The sequence below is a fragment of the Triturus cristatus genome, chromosome 1_1 (assembly GCF_964204655.1).
Source record: "Triturus cristatus chromosome 1_1, aTriCri1.1, whole genome shotgun sequence".
Taxonomy (NCBI): Eukaryota; Metazoa; Chordata; class Amphibia; order Caudata; family Salamandridae; genus Triturus; species Triturus cristatus.
The window spans coordinates 219,903,034-219,923,566 of NC_140579.1; the positions used below are offsets into that span (position 1 = coordinate 219,903,034).

Below are 20,533 nucleotides of genomic sequence, written 5' to 3' on the forward strand. Positions count from 1 at the left end.
GCTTTTCGAAGTGAAAAACTTCCACAACCATCGAAGCACCTTCACTCGACATCTATTTCATCGGCTCGATTCCAGACGTCGACGCGGGCTGCTGGGCCTATCCATGCCGTGAGGCCTACGGCTCATGGAAAGGACACCTTTCAAAAAATGCCCCCAGTGTGGAGCAAAATTTCCGCACAGTGACCACCACAAAGTCTGCAACCTGTGCCTATCACCGGAACACGACGAGTCCAGCTGTCCAGCCTGCGCAGCATTTCGATCTAAAAAGACCATTCGAGATCGAAGGGCTCGACGCCACATCATGGCACAGAGACCAGCTCCGGAACCAGAAAACATCTTTGAGGGTCCCGATGTCCCGGAGGAAGATTCCGAGGATCTACAAATCATCTCCGAAGCAGACAACCCCATTACTCCTGGGCAACGTGTGAGTACTACTGCCCCTGCCCCACCCCCTCCAAAACCAAAGGCATTGGTCAAGACTTCGCCGGCTGGCCTCAGTCGAGACCTGAAACATCCTTCAGAAGCCCCGCCTCCGGGCTCGGCTCTGAAGAAACATAAGCCTTCCGGTAGCTCGGGCCAGAGCAAGCCGCATGTCATTGTTCCACCGGCACCTTCTGCACCGAAGACAAAAGACCTCTCTGCACCGAAATCGGCTCCGATGCCTTCGGCACCAAAAACATCGAGGCCCATAGATAAACCGGCACCGGAAGTTCCCAAGCTGAAAGATATAACTTCGGCTCCGAAACCATCATCGGCACCGAAACCACCGGCTAAGGACTCTCACACACCTCCTAAAGCCAAAAACTCCACCGATCAACCAAAACCTCGAGTGGAAACCGAAAAAATCGGCGCAAAAACCTGTTTCCCCTCCCCGGAACAAGAACTTTTCCATCCAGATCCCATTGATCCAAGACAGAAAAAGATCTATAATAATCCAAAGACTGGACAGGTCACCGCGGTGCCATGTAAAAAACGGAAACTGGACACACCACCTGCCCCAGTTCCTATAAACAAGAAGGACTCTGCAACATCGCCTATTCCTCCTTCCTCTCCCAAACTACCTTCTACCCCACCCCCTCTGCCTACACCACCCTTACCTCTACCCTCTCCATCACATACACCACCTCCACAGGATGATGATGATGACCTAGGGGGAGGGGGTGAACCTAATGATCCATTCACGGATCCAGATACCGCACCACTGGATGATTGGGCATTCCCTCTACCAGACATGCCTGACCCTCCTCCATAGCACTCCAAACCATCACCTCCAGATGACCACCTGGGGTTTGGCCAATTATTAAATAGAGCAGCACTTTACCATGGCGTCACCATGCACACCGACGCACCTGAGGAAGACTTCCTATTAGATACTTTTGAGAAGTCTCAAAAGTCTGTACAAATTTTACCTATGATTAAAGGAGTCATAAAACACGCCCCAGAGGTATTTAAAGACCCCGTCCGTGCCAGGGTTCTTAATCCAAGAATAGAAAAGAAATATAGGCCTGTCCCTGAAGATCCTCGTTACATCAAAGGACAGCTCCCTTTGGATTCTTTGGTTGTTTCCAACGCTAGGAAACGTGCCAACTCCCAAACCACAGGAGATACACCACCCCGACAAAAAATCCAAACTGTTAGAAGCCTCTGGCAAACGAGTAGCAGCACAAGCCGCTAACCATTGGCGTATTGCCAACACCCAAGCCCTACTAGCACGCTATGACAGGGCTCACTACGACCAGTTGGAGAATCTGTTACATCTGCCAGACCAATATAAAACCCAGGTAAATGACCTTATCCAGGAGGGAAAACGTATTTCAAACGCGTCAATTAAATGTGCGCTTGATGCCGCAGACACCGCCTCTAGAGCAATAAACACAAGTGTGCTTCTTAGACGACATGCCTGGCTACGCATTTCAGGCTTTAAGCCAGAGGTACAAACTACCATACTTAGTCAACCATTCAACCAAGAACAGCTATTTGGGCCAGCAGTAGACACTGCCCTTGAAATGGATGAAAAAAGACACCGAGACTGCTAAGTCCATGGGAGCATTACGGTCTCCACAACCATGTGGCTCCTTTCGACGCTCCTTCTACAGAGGAGCCTCCAAGAATATCGGAGCGGACACCTCCTCTACGTAGAGGATATTTTAGAGGAGGATATAGAGGAAACAACAACAAGGGTCGAGGCAATACCAACACTCGCACCTCCCCTGCCACAAAACAGTGACTTTCCTCCACTCCCCCCAGACCATTCCACTCCAGTCGGGGGAAGACTCACAGTTCCTACCTGTCTGTAACTCCATCACAACAGACAAGTGGGTAAGACAAATTATCCAGTATGGTTACTGCCTGGAACTCACAACTAGCCCTCCCTCCCCCCACATATACCACCCAAACAGCGTTCCATGTCACCAGACCATCATACGCTCCTCAAACAAGAGGTTCTCTCATTGCTTCAAAAACACTCAATAGAGCCAGTTCCCTTACAACATCAGGGTACAGGAGTATACTCCCTATACTTCCTAATCCCCAAAAAGGACGGGATTCGAAGACCAATACTTTACCTCAGACCCCTAAATCTGTATATAAACTCAGATCATTTCCATATGATCACTCTTCAAGTGCTCCCACTACTACAACAAGGAGATTTCCTTGCCACACTAGATCTCAAGAACGCCTACTTCCACATTCCCATACATCCTGCTCACAGGAATTACCTAAGGTTTGTGGTGGACGGACAACACTACCAGTTTACAGTCCTTCCATTCGGAGTAACAACCGCGCCCAGAGTATTCACCAAATGTCTAGCAGTAGTAGCAGCACATCTCAGAAGACAACAAATTCATGTCTTTCCGTATCTAGACGACTGGCTAATAAAAGCCAAGTCATTCAACAAATAATGCACACTCGCCAAACTATCCAAATCTTACACAACTTGGGATTCACAATAAACTATCCCAAATCTCATCTCCAACCCTCTCACATACATCAGTATCTCAGAGCCACCATAAACACCTCCAAAGCCCTAGCATATCCCAGCCCAGCCAGGATAGCCAATATACAAGCTCTTATCAAAAAATTTCAAACCCAACACTCTTCCAGCAAGAGTGTTCATGCAACTCATAGGCATGATGGCGTCATGCATCTTCATTGTGCCTTATGCAAGACTTCAAATGCGTCCCTTACAAGAATGTCTAGCACATCAGTGGAACCAGGCTCACGGACAACTTACAGATCTGGTGTTGGTGGACAGCCGTACACATCGCTCCCTCAAATGGTGGAACATAAACCTGTCCAAAGGGCGGCCGTTCCTAGAGCCTCTTCTACAGATAGTGCTGACAACGGACTCATCACTCACAGGATGGGGAGCCCATCTCCTTGGACACACCACTCAGGGCAAATGGACCACTCAACAGAAAGTGCTCCATATCAATTACCTGGAACTGCTAGCAGTGTTCCTAGCACTAAAATCATTCCAACTACATCTCCAGAACATAACTGTCCTCATCCGGACGGACATGACAGCCATGTATTACATACAGAAACAAGGAGGCACACATTCTCTCCAGCTGTCCCAGCTCGCACAGAACATTTGGAGATGGGCCATTCCCCAGAACATATACCTACTTGCAGAACACCTTCCAGGGGTTCACAATCAAATTGCCGATCTGTCAAGTCGACAAACTCAACACATCCACGAATGGGAATTGCATCCACAAGTCCTACTTCCCTTTTTCCAACAATGGGGCCAAGCAGACCTAGATCTGTTCACCACACACAAACGCAAAATGCCCAATCTTCGCCGCCAGGTTTCCCCACCCGGAGTCAAAGGGCAATGCGATATGAATGAACTGGTCAGGCAGATTTGCGTACGCTTTTCCGCCTCTCCCACTCATTCCATTAGTGGTACGCAAGCTCGGGCAACAGTCTCTCAAACTGATCCTAGTAGCTCCCACATGGCCACGCCAGCCGTGGTTCCCAACACTACTGGAACTCTCGCTAGTTCCACACCAATAACTGCACCTCTCCCCGTCCTTATTAACCCAGAACCATGGAGAAATCGGACACCCAGGTCAACTGAATCTAGCGATCTGGCTCCTGAAGTCCTAGAGTTCGGTTACCTAAACCTGCCACCAGACTGCATGAATATTATAAAGGAGGCCAGAAGACCTACCACTAGAGCCTGCTAGGCTGCAAAGTGGAAGAGATTTGCCATTTATTGCACTAACAATCATATAAACCCGTTGGATGCATCCATCCAAGACATCATTTGCTACTTACTGCACTTGCAAAGATGTAATTTGGCATACTCAACCATACGTCTCCACCTAGCAGCATTAGCAGCCTACTTACAAAATCGACAACACTTGTCACTATTTAGAGTACCTGCGATCAAATCCTTCATGGAAGGACTTAAAAGGATTATTCCTCTCAGATTACCACCCTCTCCAGTGTGAAATCTAAACATTGTTCTTACAAGGCTCATGGGACCCCCATTTGAACCTCTGCATAAATGCGAACTCCAGTTCCTCACATGGAAAGTGGCTTTCCTTATCGCTATCACATCCCTCAGAAGGATAAGTGAAATCCAGGCTTGAACCATTCTTACAATTACACCGCAACAAAGTGGTTCTTAGAACAAATCCGAAATTCCTTCCAAAAGTCATATCTCCGTTCCATCTTAACCAATCCGTAGAGTTACCTGTGTTCTTCCCAAATCCAGCCTCAGTAGCTGAAAGAGCTCTTCATACCTTAGACCAGAGGTCTTCAAACTTTTTTGCTCTGAGCCCCCCTAAGCAAAATGTTTTGAGGTCGGGGGCCCCCCTTCAAAACTTTATAGCAAGGATTGGGAGAGCGGGAGGGACATGGCTGGTGCAGGAGGCGGGGCTTATGAGATGATTTCAGTAGTACTTTTTCTATAGTTCATGAACCACACTAAATATGAGAGTAATGAAACAGCAAATTAATCAAACAAAGTGTCCCAAAAACTACAGCTCCCCATAATTGGGTTGTTTGTGACTCAGACTCTTGGATCCCAATGCAACTACACCTACTGCACTATTGATAAGTGCAGTACCGAGTAGCAGGCTGTCTCCTCTGCATCTTTTAACACTTTCCCATCATGCGTGAACATCACTCCAATCTTGAAACAAGCTGTCTGTCCTGTTAGAAAAAAAGGCTCCCACATGTTGTATCCCTTTTTTTTCAGCAAGGGTGCCCTCGGTCATTATGCTAGGAAGGGAAATGAGCTCCCATGCCCCCTTTTTAAAGGTAGACAGTCAGAATTGTGATGCAGTGGCCCCCCCCCCAAATCCCTGGGCCCGAGCCCTGCTGTATCTGCTTCATTAATGATAACTACCAGTGGCCACTTACACACCTGGCAGCAGTACCTGCTGCACTGATGAATGGCCCTTAATGAAGCCTGGAAATGCAGCAAATACACGCCGCACTTCCAGGCCATTCTCATTTACATGTATTTGCAGAGGTATTGGTGCCCCCCTGGGAACCCATCCACGCCTACCCAGAGTGGCACGCCCCACAGTTTGAAGACCTCCGACATAAACAATCTTCCCCTCAACGAAGACAGCCTTGCACTATGGTGCAAGGGTGCCTGCGTAGGGGCTAGACAGACACTTTATTGTAAATATACCCCTTAGTTCCTTCATTCTCCTCAATATGTTTGTTTCAGACTCCAACAAGTTCTTTGTGTGACAGATTTAAGAGGTGTGGGTCTTAGAAGGATAGCATGATGGCAAGAGGTAAAGGGGGTTGTGATAAAAGGAACTATTTGGGAGATTACTGAAAAATAATCCTGGGAATCTGATGGATTACACACATGAAACTGGACGTAGAGGTTTGAATCAACGAGATGTTGAAAAATGTAACTCCAGTCCAATTAAAAATGGATGCCGTACGTAGAAAAGATGTTTAGTGTTATTTGCAGAGGGCCACAAAGCATAAGGGAAATTCAGAAAGCAAAATGTCTGAAATTAGAAACATCTCTCATGGTCACCCTGTTGTCAGCGCATTCTCAATATATGAAACAAAGACTTGGACTTGAACAACAGATTTTTATTTTTTATTTTGTTGCAGCGAGGTTGGGCATAGATGCATAAAAGAGTTGCGAATTGTGCCCACTATGTGCACCAAAAAGCAGAAGAATATTTAATCGACTTGAACGATGGCATCACAAATCCCACAAGTTTGTAGAGTTGAAAGTATAGATGGGTGAGCCACTGAAGGCTCCAGTCTGAATACGGGCTATGGCTCAGCTTGAGGTCCTCTTGGAACCTCAAGCCCATAAGAAGCAGAGCTTTCATGTGGCTTCTACCTGCCTCCCTCCCTTTACCCAGGATCTGGCATTAGGGACAGAGCTGCATATGCGGATGTGGGGATCCAGGTGCGAGTCTCGGTGTTGGCTCAACATCCTGTGATTCTGGGCAAATCACTTAATCTCCCCGTGCCTATAAACAATCATGTAACCTTGTGTAATGTTAGTAGTGCTCATGTAAAGCGCTTGGCCATCTCTGGTCGAGTTCACGCTGTATTTAAAACCTGCAGAAAAATGTAAGAGGTAAAAACAAGCCCTTAACATAAGGAAAGGCTAATCGATAAGCATTTTCTGCTGATTTGCACAAAAATTAACCAGAAAACATGAATAAATCACGGGCTCCTCGCTTATCAAATTGTGTGATCTTAGGCAAATATTCTATTTCCCCAAAACTGTTTTCTTCATTATTAGGAAAACCCTTTTAAATGTCAGTTCAGACGACCAGTTTTACAAAACTATCACTTTTAATAAGTACTTTTCACTACGGAATATAGTGTGCCTTATTAATGTCAAAGCTTCGACAGGTTAAAGAAATACACTTTTAGGAATTTTGAGGAGACCTTGTCATATTTTACTTTGTTTGTTGTATGATTGACTTAGCAAATATTTTAAGTGCTTGATACCTGCACAGGCTCTAGGATGCGAGCCAGACCCTCTGCTCTGGCTCGCCTCTAGTTGAAAGAAACGTATAGCTTTCCCAGAGTATTTAACTACATTGAACAGAACGTTTCTACGATATGTATTTTCTCCTCAGTTATTTTGCTAGACTGCAAAATACACACCACCTCGAGCAGGAAAGCAGAAAGTTTCCGATTTGCTACCTAGGTTAGCAGAAAGTGATTTTCTGTGCAGAGCTCTTTATATTCTTTGATCTGAAAGTATAATCATAATCTGTATAGTGACCCTTCCAGCACACTCATTGACCCCCGCCCCCACCTCAGTTCTCACTTTCACTTTGAGGGCGCCGAATAAATGAAGACAGCCTGGAAATGCAGCAAATACACCCAGCACTTCCAGGCCATCTTCATTTACATGTATTTGCAGAGGCATTTGCGCCCCCCTGGGAAACAATCAACGCCCCCCCAGGGGGGCGCGCACCACAGTTTGAAGACCTCTGCCTTAGACGTTAAAAGAGCTGCCCTTTACTACATTGACAGAACAAAATCATTCCACAAAACAAAACAATTGTTTGTTGCTTTCTCTCCACCACATAAAGGCAACCCCATTTCCAAATCTGGGATAGCTAGGTGGATAGTTAAATGTATCCAAATATGCTACCACAAGGCTAAACGCACACTAACAGTTCCCCCTAGAGCGCATTCCACACGCAAAATAGGGGCTTCCATGGCATTCTTAGGAAACATTCCCTTAGAAGATATTTGTAAGACAGCCACATGGTCTACAACACACACCTTCACTAAACACTATTGTGTTGACGTGCAAGCAAAGCAACAAGCTTCTGTGGGTCAGGCTGTCCTCAACTTCATTTCAAACTGCTTCAACCAATACAGGTGACCACCGCTAGGGGAGACACTGCTATATAGTCTATCCTAAGTGTGTGATCTGCAGCTCATATGCCTCGAACGGAATATGCTACTTGCCAGTATGCATCTGTTCTTGGCATGTAGATCTGCAGAGCCACACATGCCCACCCACCTCCATGGGACCTGTATCTGTTCCAGCATTGTCTTACTTAGACACCACACATGGACATCTCTCTCTTTTCTACAAACTCCATTTCCCATCATGGCGAAAAACAATCTAAGGATGGAGTTGATGCCCATGCGCACTGTAGTCCAAGGGAGGAGTCACCTATCTCGTGACCAATGACTTCTTCCGAAGACGACGACAACCTGCAAGCATCCGAGCCCAACACCAGATGGCGATCTACTATCCTAAGTGTGTGACTCTGCAGCTCTACATGCCAAGAACAGATGCATACTGGTAAGTAGCATATTCCTTTCAAGCCATGTAGGTAATGTGGGGGTCACATGTCCATCACTGACCCCCGCGAAGATTGTTTATGGTGCCTTTCTTTGGACCATGATGTGGATGACTGTTCCAGCTGTAGAAAGATGAATCCCAAGGCTCTAAAAGAGAGGGAAGCGAAGCTTTTTATGGCCAAGGCGAAAAAGGAGAGCAGAGGTAGGAAGAAAGAGAAGCCGAAGGCACAAAAAGAAGAGGAAACATAGCTCTCGGCGCCGATCGTCGAAGAGTAAGGCTTCGAGGTCGCAGTCGCCTCGACGTCGAAGTAAGGAATTAATTTCTCCTTCGCCTTCCCCTCGTGTGTCTCTGGAGAAGACCCCTTCGCCCAAGTTGACTCCGGCGCAGTCTCTGGCACCGGTGGATTCTCCAGCTTCTGACGTTGAGCAGGTGGAAGATCTTTCGCCAGTGCCAGTGGTGAACCTGCGGCTCCAGTTGAGGATACTTAAACTCCAGCTACTTCTCGACCGGATTCGGGTTCGAACCCATACCCGCATTTCCCGACTCCGGGTGCGGATCCAACGCATTTCCTTAATGCAATGTATGGGGTTTTCCAAAGAGCTGCCTTCCCATCCGGCGCACCTTCTGGTCCCGTGGGTCCAATGGCGTTTAGTTTGGGCGTGCCGCAACATTATGCTCAGGCACCTTTTATGCCCTTCTTGCCGATGGCTCCTTCATGGCAGTTTCTGGCGCCGTCTGGAGATCCCTCCTCCCGGCCTCGACTGGATCGCTTGCCTTCATCCGAGCCTCCCTCGGCGCCGACTCCATCTGCACCGCGACCGGCGCCGCCAACTCCGGCGCCGCCGACTCCACATTCGGCGCCGCTGACACCGTGCCCTCGGATCCGTTCTCGAAGAGAGGCTCAGAGGATTATGGAGGAGGAGCAATATAGGGAAGATGTGGAGGAAGGTTAAGTTGGTGACTCCACTGATGAATTTGAGGGCAGTCAGGAGGCAAGCTGACTAGATACTACTCCAGAATGGGAGCATTCTTCTGCCAGATCTTCTTCTCCACAAGACCATTTAGTCATCAGGAAGGCTGCGGAGTTGTTGGACTTGCAGTTGCCCTCTGCAGAAAACATTTTCAAGGAACAGTGGTCCCATTCAAGAGGAGTCAAGAAAAATATCACAATTACTACAATAAGAATTGGAATTCAAAAGAATGAACAATGCATGTGATGAAAGAAGGTTTTTATGTTGATTTTAAGAACTATAATAAAGAACAAAAATGAGTGAGCTAGCCGTGAGAAGGTTTAAAAGGAAACCGCGTTATTCTATCATTTCATCCTAGACTTACTGTTTACCTTATTCTTCCAACCTTTCTTCCCTTTTACTCCCCCTCCTCCCTTCCCTTCCCACCCTTTATTTCCACCTCCTACCCAGGCTAACTTCCCAGGCATCCTTACCTCCGTCTTGTCCTGAAGAGATCCCACCATCTGTTTGGGGATCGAAACGTCGTCAACCTACGTCTCTAAACTCAAAACTTTACTGTACATTTGTTTTCTGAGTATGAGATGTTGATTTGACTTTTCGTATTTACATTGTTTACTTTAAAGTCACTTTTTTAAGTCACCAGCCTGGGTTAAGGAAATCGGCTGATTTCCTTTTAAACCTTCTCACGGCTAGCTCACTCATTTTTGTTCTTTATTATAGTTCTTAAAATCAACATAAAAACCTTCTTTCATCACATGCATTGTTCGTTCTTTTGATTTCCAATTCTTATTGTAGTAATTGTGATATTTTTCTTGAATGAGACCACTGTTCCTTGAAAATACATGTCTACCCCCGGTCTTGTCTGACCTCAGGGTTTTCTTGTTCCTCTTTTCTCTGCAGAATACAAGCCAAACCTTTTGACTGAAGTCCTTCATTCACCTTCCATCGTTGAGCCTTTGTTGCCCTTTAATGAGACTATTTTAGAGCCTGTTATGGACGTTTGGCGCAAGCCACTTTCTTCACCTGCGGTCTCTAGAGCTGTGGCAAGGAGGTATAGAGTGGCTCCGGGGGACCCGAGCTTCCTTTCCTCGCACCCTTCACCAGAGAGCCTTGTAGTGCAAGCTTCCCGTTTGAAGCAATCTTCAGGGGCCTTCCCTCAAGCACCAGCTGACAGGGACTCTAAAAAGATGGAACAGTCAGCTAAAAAGGTCTTCATCTGGAAGCATGGCGCTTAAGTCAATAAATGCCACTTGCTTATTGGGGCGCTACGTTCATGCTTTAATGGACTCTGTGAAGCAGTTAGCCCCTAAACTGCCTGATGAGGAGAAGGTCTCTTTTATGGAGGTTGTTGCAGACACTCAAGCTGCCGCTTGGCAAGTTATTCAGTCAGGCCTAGATACGGCTGATTCCGTGGCTAGGATTATGGGATCTTCTATAGCCACTAGAAGGCAAGCTTGGCTTCGTTCTTCCGGCTTCTCTGCTGATGTTCAGGCCACCCTAGTCGACTTACCCTTTGATTGGGGGAAAAGCTTTTTGGGGGAAAAAGCTGATTCCGCCTTACAAAGATTTAAAGATAGCAGGGCTACTGCGAAATCTTTAGGTTTGCAGACACAAGCAAAAGGGTTTGGCTACAGGAAGTATAGAGGATTTGGGAGGTCGTCCTTTCGTTCCTTCCGTCAACCTCAACAGCAGCAACAGCAGCAAAATCCTCTCTATAGATCATATAGGGGAAGACAAAGGGGTCGGCGAGGTTCTGGTCGCAATTCCTCCTCCTCTTCAGCCTCCTCTGCTCCCAATGAAGCTTCAGGGAAGCAGCCCTAGATCCCCCCCCCCTCCCCCCCCCCCCCCCCCCCCCCTGTCAATCCTAGATCATGTGAGGCCTGTTGGTCGGGTGTCCCACTTTCTGCGAGGTTGGAAATAGGTCACGACTGACCTTTTGGGTTTTAAACCTCGTGGAGAATGGGTATGCCCTTCCCTTTCGGGAGTTTCCTCCCCCTTACCAAGGTTTTTGCTCTGAGGACCATCTACTTCTGCAGAAGGAGGTTCTTGCATTGCTACAAAAAGGTGCGATAGAGGTGGTTCTGGAGCAGGAAAGGGGTCGGGGATGCTACTCCCGGTATTTCATGATTCCCAAAAAGGGCGGCAGATTGCGTCCAATCCTGGACCTCAGAGTTTTGAATTTTTACCTGAAACAGGAGAAATTTAAGATGCTAACCCTTGCACAGGTTCTTCAAGCGTTGCAGCAAGAAGACTGGATGGTGTCGATCGACTTGCAGGATGCGTATTTCCACATCCCAATCCTGAAGTCGCACAGGAAGTAGCTCTGTTTTACGATTGGGTCGCAACACTACCAGTTTGCGGTTCTTCCGTTTGGTCTTACTACTGCACCTCGAGTCTTCACCAAGGTGATGGCAGTGGTGGCTGCTCATCTCAGGAGGTCGGGGATTCCGGTCTTCCCCTACCTGGACGACTGGCTTTTGAAAGCAGAGTCCCCAGAGATGGTGCAACGTCATCTGCAGGTAACATCTCAACTGTTATTCGACTTGGGTTTTTCAATCAATGTGCCCAAATCTCACCTGGTGCCCTCTCAACGCAACCTGTTCATAGGGGCGGTACTGGACACTATTGTGTGTCGAGCATTTCCTCCTCCACAAAATTCTCGACATTCAGGAGATGATCCCTAATGGAGTGGTTTTTCCAGTTCTGAAGGTCCTTCGCCTGCTCGGTCTGTGTGCCGCCTGCATTCTGTTGGTCAACCATGCACGCTCGCACATGATGGCACTCCAGTAGTGTCTCCGCAGGCAGTGGTATCAGCACAACGGAGATCTCGGAGTCGATCAGGATCTCCAGAGAAGCTGCAGCAGATCTGTCTTGGTGAAACGTGGAGGGCAACCTGTCTCGAGGAAAGCCCTTTCATCTTCTCCAACAGTGGCCACAGTAATATCGGATGCCTCCACCTTAGGGTGGGGTGCTCATCTGGGGGATCTGGAGATCAAGGGTCTTTGGTTTCCAGAGGAAAGATTGTCTCACATCAATCTTCTAGAATTGCGGGCGATATGTTTGGCGCTCAAGGCCTTCCTTCCCTTCCCTTCGCGGTCAGTCGATTCAAGTCCTTGACGGACAACACTACCGCGATGTGGTATGTCAACAAGCAGGGGGGAGTAGGGTCGTACCGTCTCTGCAGAGAGGCGTTGCGGTTCTGGTCCTGGGCTCAGGACCATCGGATTTGCTTGATGGTGAATCATCTGGCCGGGGTGCTGAACGTACGTGCGGACAGTCTCAGTCGACAGTTCTCCGCCGACCACGAGTGGAGGCTCCATCCGGAGGTGGTTCGTTACGTCTTTCGGACGTGGGGGACACCTCGGGTGGACCTGTTTGCCACTCACGAACGTGCATTGCCCGTTGTTCTGCAGTCTCCAGTTTCCGATGCGGGGGGCGTTGGGGGGCGCATTTCAGTTGAGTTGGAGCTCACAACTCCTTTACGCGTTTCCTCCCATCCCCTTGATTCCTCGGGTTCTGAGGAAGATTCGCCAAGACCGGGCCCAAGTTATATTGATCGCCCCGGATTGGCCAAGAAGGGTGTGGTACACAGATCTACTTATCCTTTCATCACACCCTCCGCTCCGTGTCCCTCTCAGGGCAGACCTCCTTTTGCAGTTGAAGGGGCAGGTTCTTCACCCCCACCTCCAGAGCCTGCACCTTCATGCCTGGAGATTGAACGGGGCAACCGGAGTTCTTTCTCTCTCCCGCCTGATGTGGTGGATGTTATTTTATCGGCCAGGCGACACTCCACCAAGTCTATTTACTCCTACAGGTGGTCTAAGTTTGTAAAATGGTGTGGAGAGAGATCCATTGACCCTTTAAAAGCCCATCTTTCCAATGTCCTTCAGTTTGCTCTTTCCTTGGCTCAGCAAGGTTGTGCTGTGGCCACGGTTAAGGGCTATTTATCAGCCTTATCGGCTTTTCTGTGTCTACCAGATCAGCCGTCGTTATTTAAGTCTCCTATTGTTTTAAGATTTATCAAAGGCCTTACTAACAGGTTTCCACCTACTCCCTTTGTAATGCCACAGTGGGACCTTAATCTTGTCGTAACTTTTTTGATGGGGTCCCCTTTTGAGCCCCTTCATAGCTGTCCTTTGAGGCTGTTCTCCTTTAAAACGGTCTTTCTTGTAGCCATAACCTCGGCAAGGAGGGTGAGTGAGCTTCAAGCTCTTAGTTCGAAACCCCGTTAAAGGATGGTCCTTAGGACCAGGGCTGCTTTCCTACCTAAGGTAGTTACTTCCTTTCATCTGGGGCAGTCGATTACTCTCCCTGTGTTTTATCCTCCCCCCCTCATCCTTCCAAGGAGGAGGAAAGACTACACCGATTGGACCCTTAAAGAGCTGTGAGCTTTTATTTGGACAGAACAAAGGATTTTCGTTTGGATGATCAGCTCTTCGTGGGCTATATTGGACACTCTAAAGGCAAGGCTGTGCACAAGCGCACTCTGTCCAGGTGGATCATCCTAGCAATCAAGATCTGCTACGCCCTTGCTGGTTAGGTTCCTCCTGAGGGTATTAGAGCTCATTCAACGAGAGCTAAATCTTCTGCCTCTGCTTTGGCCAGGGGTGTTCCTGTTGCAGACATTTGTAAAGCCGCGACTTGGGCCTCCCTCCATACTTTCGCAAAGCATTATTGCTTAGGCTCTCAGATGAGGAGGAAGGGCCACTTTGTGCGCTCTGTCTTACAGGACTTTTTGGTATAGGAAGGTGGACACCCTCCTCCGGGAGTGGGACTGCTGTGGGAATCTATTCACAAGGTGAGGAATCCACTGGCAGATGTATCCATCAGAAGTTACTTACCTTCGGTATCGCTTTTTCTGGAGGATACAAGATCTGCCTGTGGATTCCTCACTGGCCCACCCGCCTCCCCGTTGTCCACCTTTGTATACCTTAAAGGTTGCCTTGCTTGACCTGTTTTATCTGGTACACTTCTAGGAAATGCTTCTGTTCCTTAGCTTTCCTTTTTGTGTATGTACATTTGTTCGAATGTTGTATACTGTGTATACTTTGAATCTGTTGTCGGTCCACCTGTTCGCCTCGGAGGCACGGAAAAAATAGATGGAACTGACGTCATCACGCCGACGTGGCTCTCTTATGGCTCTGGTGACGTCATACGGAGCCGAGGTATTATGACATCCACGTCGGCGTGGAGAGCTGGGAAAAAAATTCCGTGGAATGTTGGCGCAGGGGATATTCACAAGGTGAGGAATCCACAGGCAGATATTGTATCCACCAGAAAAAGCGTTACCGGAGGGAAGTACCTTGTTCGTTGGCTTCAAGTACCTTACATCTTTTTAGGTCTCGCCTGAGCCAGCGCTTTAGTAAGCGGGTTTTCAAAGTGCAAACTAGTGGCTTTTCAGGCCTCCAGCTTGCGTTCGCGATGTCGTGCTTGCGCACAGCTGCTATCCTTTCTAGCATCCCTCGCATGGCAGGTTTTCCTCCCCCTCTCTCACCCGCTCCTCCCCCTCCCTTACTGCGTGACAATGCTCCGCGTGATCACTTTCGCGGCCGCTTTGATGTTATCAGTGAGCCGCGCGGCCACTGAACATAAAAGCGGCCGCAAAAGTGCACACCATTTGCCAGCCTGCGTGCCTCTCCGAAATTTAACACCTACGGGCCGGCCAGGCCCCGCCTCTCTTTCTACTTGGTGCTTTTCAGAAGGGGGTGCAAAATTACAATTATGGATGTGCAAAGGGTTATTTCGGCCACAAACCTTTGAAAAACAGTTTTCACATTTAACGTACTTCGAGATTTCCCCTGGTTCACCTCACTGTCTGAATTGTTTTTCTCCCAACCGTGAGGTCATTTTCATGCTACCAGCGCCCACCCGAGCCAAACACGTGGTGTGATACACGCTTATTGCTTTTTTTGCATCCTAATTTAATAGGCTGGGAATTGCATAAATCCTGTTTTCTGCATAGTAAATCTTTTACGTGTTCAACAAGGGCGCATGCGACCTACATTGTAGTAAAACTAATATTTATTCACAGCTCTCCTGAAGCAAAGCAGCTTAGCAAACTACCCAAAGCTGAAAAGTGTTATTTCGACCTTTGCGAAGGTTTTTAACAACAACAAAAATACGAGGGATCTTCTTAGACTCGAAATTCTAATGGCGTAATTGGGTGAAATCCATCATTATGTACATTCATGAACTTTAAACATTTTAAAATGCCCTGCAATTAACCTGCTGGCGAAGTTCGCCAGGTTTTCTGGGAAAAATTCTCCTTCACACAGGATGTTTGAAAATCTTTATCAAGTCCTTTGTTCCCAAAAAAACATGTTTTAAAAGATATTAGTGGAGTTTTCCTAAAATTGTGCCTGCTTGAAATGGCGCGCTTCCTCACTTGTTAGTGCTTTCTGGAGGTATCTCACAGGATGATTTCCCCAGAACTGTGGTATCTTTACCTTCACACTGACTTCAGCAGGGACACCCCCAAACACTGTCAGCCGAGGGGCTCCCCACAAAGACACGGTGTGAGCGGCCAAATGAGGTCGGGGACATGGCATAATGCCCTGCACTAATGGCGGGTGTGTTTCAGAAGTGCACTCGCTAACCCCTCACATACACGCTGTCACACACACACAGTCAGCCAGGGGGCTCACCACAAAGACACGGTGTGAGCTGCCACAGTGAAGTCGGGACACAGCCTAATAACCTGCACTAATGGCTGGTGTGCATGAGGAGCGCACCTTACTAACCCCTGACCTACTCTCTGGGACCCACACACTGTCACCCAGGGGTCTCCCCACAAAGACACGGCGTGAGCTGCTACAGTGAGCTTAGGACACAGTCTTCTAACCTGCACTACTGGTGGGTGTGCTTCAGCAGTGCACTCACTAACACAGGGGGCTCACCACAAAGACACGGAGTGAGCTGCTACAGTGAGCTCAGGACACAGTCTTATAACCTTCACTGCTTCAGAAGTGCACTCACGAACACCTCATGTACACTCCGCCCTGCCTCAGCAGTCTCGGCGAAGCCTCTTGTGACACTTGTGAAAAGCTGCAGCGCGTCAGACACTGGAGAGATGGGATTGAGTGTGGGTGGCGAAGTGTCACACATGTAAATAATTGCGCACGCATCTTTTTCTTCGATTCACCATTAATACAAAGCTTTATTTTAAATATTTCTTTGCAATCTATTTCTTCTTCCCTAGAGCTCTTGTCGCCTGTTAATCCTTGTGTAGCAAGTAGGATGCAAGGAATAATGCGCCGCTCCCGACAACAGACGCGCTTCGGCAGGCACTGTTCACCGAAAAGAATGAATGTCACTTTGAACCTGTCAAGCGAGTCTCTAATAATGTTTTACAGCTGCTAGTTCTGAAATCAGCGATACACATTTAATTAATTCACTATAAAAAACGTTAACATTTGAAGCTTAGCTTTTTCAAAATGTTTGCTCATTGAGGGTGGGGGGTGGAAAATAGTGTTTTAAATTTAGACATTTAGAGTATATTTACAACAACAAATATGAGCAGTAAGCCTTCTGGGAGAGAGACTTTGTGCTAAGCCAGAGGAAAGAATAAAAGACGCAAACATTTTATTCAGCAAGAAAGTATTTACTTTGTAACCTGTAGTTACAAAAGAAACAAGCATTGGCATAGCCAATGGGTCTCGCTTTTGGGACCATATAAGTATTTAGTTATGCAGCACAATATCCTTGGTTCAACATCAACTGTTGCATGGCTAAACTCTTATAAGGTCCCAAAGGTGAGACCTATTGGCTATGCCAAGGCTTGTTTGTTGGTTCCTGTTACTGCCCTTCGCAAATGCATGCTTTTGTTTGGTGAATAAGTGTATTAGTCCGAACAGAGGGACTAATATCGCCATAGTGTTTTAGAACCTTCCACGGAGACTACCACTGTTACATGTGTTCTTCCTCTTTTTGTTATTTGTTACTGTTTGTGTGCACGGTTTTGTTTGTTTTGCCTCTACTCGTTTTGGATTGTAGTTCTTTTGGGCTTCACTCCAGTGCAAGCGCTTTTTAGAAGCTTGGTGCCCGCTTCACAGCCGTTGCACTAAATGTTTCATACAGCAGGCATTAAGCGGAGCGCCGCGTTGATAAAACAAAGGTGTGCAGCTGCTTCATTGATCAGCGCGGCACGCTGCGTTTTCTTTAAACATGGTGTTCGCCCGCCTTTCTTCTCTATTTACTGTGGCAACATTCATCTTTAACATGGTGGCTACCTGTGTCACACCCACCCCTGGTACAGAAGTGCATTTTGCTTTGATTTGTCATCAAACTGAGCCCTGGCACTAGTTGTACCTAGACAGCGACAAAGAACTCCTACAAAGCTGACCAAGCAGACCAACCCACGGGAACTGAGGGCGGTGGAATACAGTGGCTTAACTGCAGAGCATGTCCCCATGACTACACAGACTCTTTCTCACTAGTATAGTAAAGGTGGCGATGCTACCATAGTCTGTCATTGTCTGACCTACAGTACACTTCATAGGTATGTGTTATTCATCATCACCCACCCCCCCCCCCCCCCCCCCCCCCACACCGGCCATCAAGTCAGGAAGTGTTTAAAGCCGTCCACTCTACACCCGCTGTGCATAATCCTACCCCCCCACCAAAAAAAAGCGTTCGATTAGAAAGGTGATAAGGGGTGTTAAGTTAATGGACTCCAGGTGAAATGCTGGGGGCGAAAGAAGTTCAGTGCCTAATGTAGGTTAAACCCATTTGAAAGCATGTTAATGTCGCCCACAGCTGCAGTGAATGGCAATTAATAGCGAAGCAAGTTTAAGTTGTTGAATCCGTGCAGCGCAATTATGATTGCAACATACAGATAATACTGTAGCTCATTAAAGTGGGAACGAGCACCACATCAAACCCTTTTTTAACTATTTTTGATTCCTGGATGTTTATGCTTCCAGAGACTGCCAATTAAAATGTAACTACATTGCAGCTTGTTTCGGAAGCATACTGTCTTTTGGCAAGTGTATATGGCACCCTATATCAGAAGCAGACTGCCTTGTGTTAAATTGATTGAATAATACAATTGTCTGAGAGTCCAATGGAACTAGAGTGAAGCCCAGCGAGGGAGGGAGGTATTTTAAAGGATATCGCAATATGAGGCTGTCAAACTCCATCGTATTCTGTCAGTAGGCAGAACTATAAAATACTCCCCACTTTGAGCTGTTTGGCAGCAAATGACAGAGCAAAGCAAGGGATCCTGACCTTTCCTAGGAAGGCCAGTGGGAATCCATGCCTCCAAGAAAATTTGCAAACAATAGAGCAAAATGGTATTTTACAGCATGATTTCAAAAGCATGTGGCCGAAAACTGCACATGTATTCCTTTCATCTACTTTCTTTTATTCTTCCAGTTCTGGTCTGCTTCCTTTTCATTATTAATCATTTTCATTCCTCCTTTTCTTCTGTACAGTTTTCTTTCAGTCCACAGTATCAATTATGATTCAGGAATATTTACAGGTGATATTTGCTGCTTTACGAAGCAGTCAGATTGACCTCAAGCGCTACGTACAAAGCAAACTGTTCACTCCTGACTCATTGAGTCACTGTCCTGTCATTTTACGCGAGCAGAGGTTTCAGCAAGTGGTAGCCATCACCTGTGATACTCACAAAGTGGGATTGGGTGTGGGGTGGTTCAGCCGCACCACGTGTGGCGGGAATTACACTTCTCCAGTATTTGGGGTGTCTTTCATAGATTCACATGCCTGAATCATTCCCCGTCGTCGGAGTGGGAGTCCCACGGTACATAGAAAAGCAATAATTATGCATATAACAACCAAAAAACCCTGGTAACCTGAACCAGGAAGTAAAGTAGCCTAAGCTACAAGGGAAAAAACTTCCACAGCTATGACTATCACAGTCATTATATACAGTCCAAACTGCAGCCAATCAGGCGACAGCACCCACCAGAATGTTCTCCTCAGAGGCTCAGGCTCTCAGATTTTCTACCGCACGTCGTGTGAAGGGAGTCTCCCTGAGCTCCGCTCAGTAAGTTTTTTTTCTGCTGTTTCTTCAACTTCTAGGATGTCAACTACAAAGAGATCCCTCTTCAGACCTTGTGAGTCCTGCGGAAAGCTTCGGCTTTTTTCTGAAGACCCTCACAAAAAATGCATCTATTGCCTCTATCCTGATCATGAGGTGAAGGAATGTAAGATTTGCCGGACTTTCCCTCAGAAAACCCTAAGGGATAGGGAAGGACGCCTTCTTCTGTGGCTACAGAAGCTCAAGGATGAAGATGCTCCTTTGTCAGAGATAGAGAGTGCCTCCTCTGTCTTCCAGAAAGAGGGTGGCTGAATAAGAGTTTTCTTCTACTGGGGCGAAGGTGTTGAGGAGAGCCCAGTCTGTTAAGGGCTCGGGTCAGTCTTCGTCTTCATCTAAGAAGACGTCTCCACCTTCAGGAACCAAGCCCTCTACGCCCCCGAGGAAATCAGGAAAAAATCTACCAGCTAAAAGTTTTCCTGACAGGAATTTACCTCAGGTGAGATTGCCGCCGTCGACGGCAGTGGCGTCGACGGTTATCGTCGACGCGGTTTCAACGTCGACTATTACATTCTCGTCGCCGAGACCTGCAATAATAATGTCATCAGCTTCGTCGCCGTCGACGCTGGTCTCGGTGAGTGTTAAACCCATCTCGTCGACGAAGGAGGTGTCATCGCTCGTCAACGCTCCGTCGACGGTAAGAAGCAAGAAGGTTGCTCCGTCTACGAAGACTTCCTCGTCGACGACTGCTCCGTCGACGAAGATTTTGGTACCGTCGACTGTTGCCCCGCCGACGAAGAGTGGCTCGTCGACTAAGATTCATGCGTCGACGAAGATGGACTCGTCGACGAAGATTGCCTCGCCGGCGACGTCCTCGTCGACGAGAATTGCCTCGTCGTCGACGAAGATTGCCTCGTCGACGGCTACCATCTCGTCGACGAAAACAGCCTCGTCGTTGAAAATGGCTTCTTCGTCACGATTACCACCGTCGTCCGTTCCGTCGACGCGATTGTCACCACTTCCTTTATCTACCTGCATGGATATGCAGGTATGGACTGCGACTCCGGCGTCTGCCGTATCTGATCAAAGGGCAACAGCGGCTACGTTTATTCAGCGCCGAGGATCGTCTTTAGCAGCTATTTCGCCTCTAAAATTGCCGGCGCAACTTTTACAATCGGAGGAGGATGAGGATAACGACTCCGGAGAGGATGAGAGGTTTCGGACTGCAAGGAGTCCATCGGAGCTTCTCATCAAATATCAAGATGATGATGATGATGATGATGACCAGGA

The 20,533-nt window shown here is 47.6% G+C and overlaps 1 protein-coding gene across 2 annotated transcripts in view; it reads left to right on the forward strand.

Moving 5' to 3' along the window:
* LOC146870015 (nuclear ubiquitous casein and cyclin-dependent kinase substrate 1-like) overlaps positions 1 to 20,533 on the forward strand; it is a 176,507-nt gene that overhangs the window by 91,862 nt on the left and 64,112 nt on the right. The gene's annotated exons all lie outside the window — the stretch shown is intronic.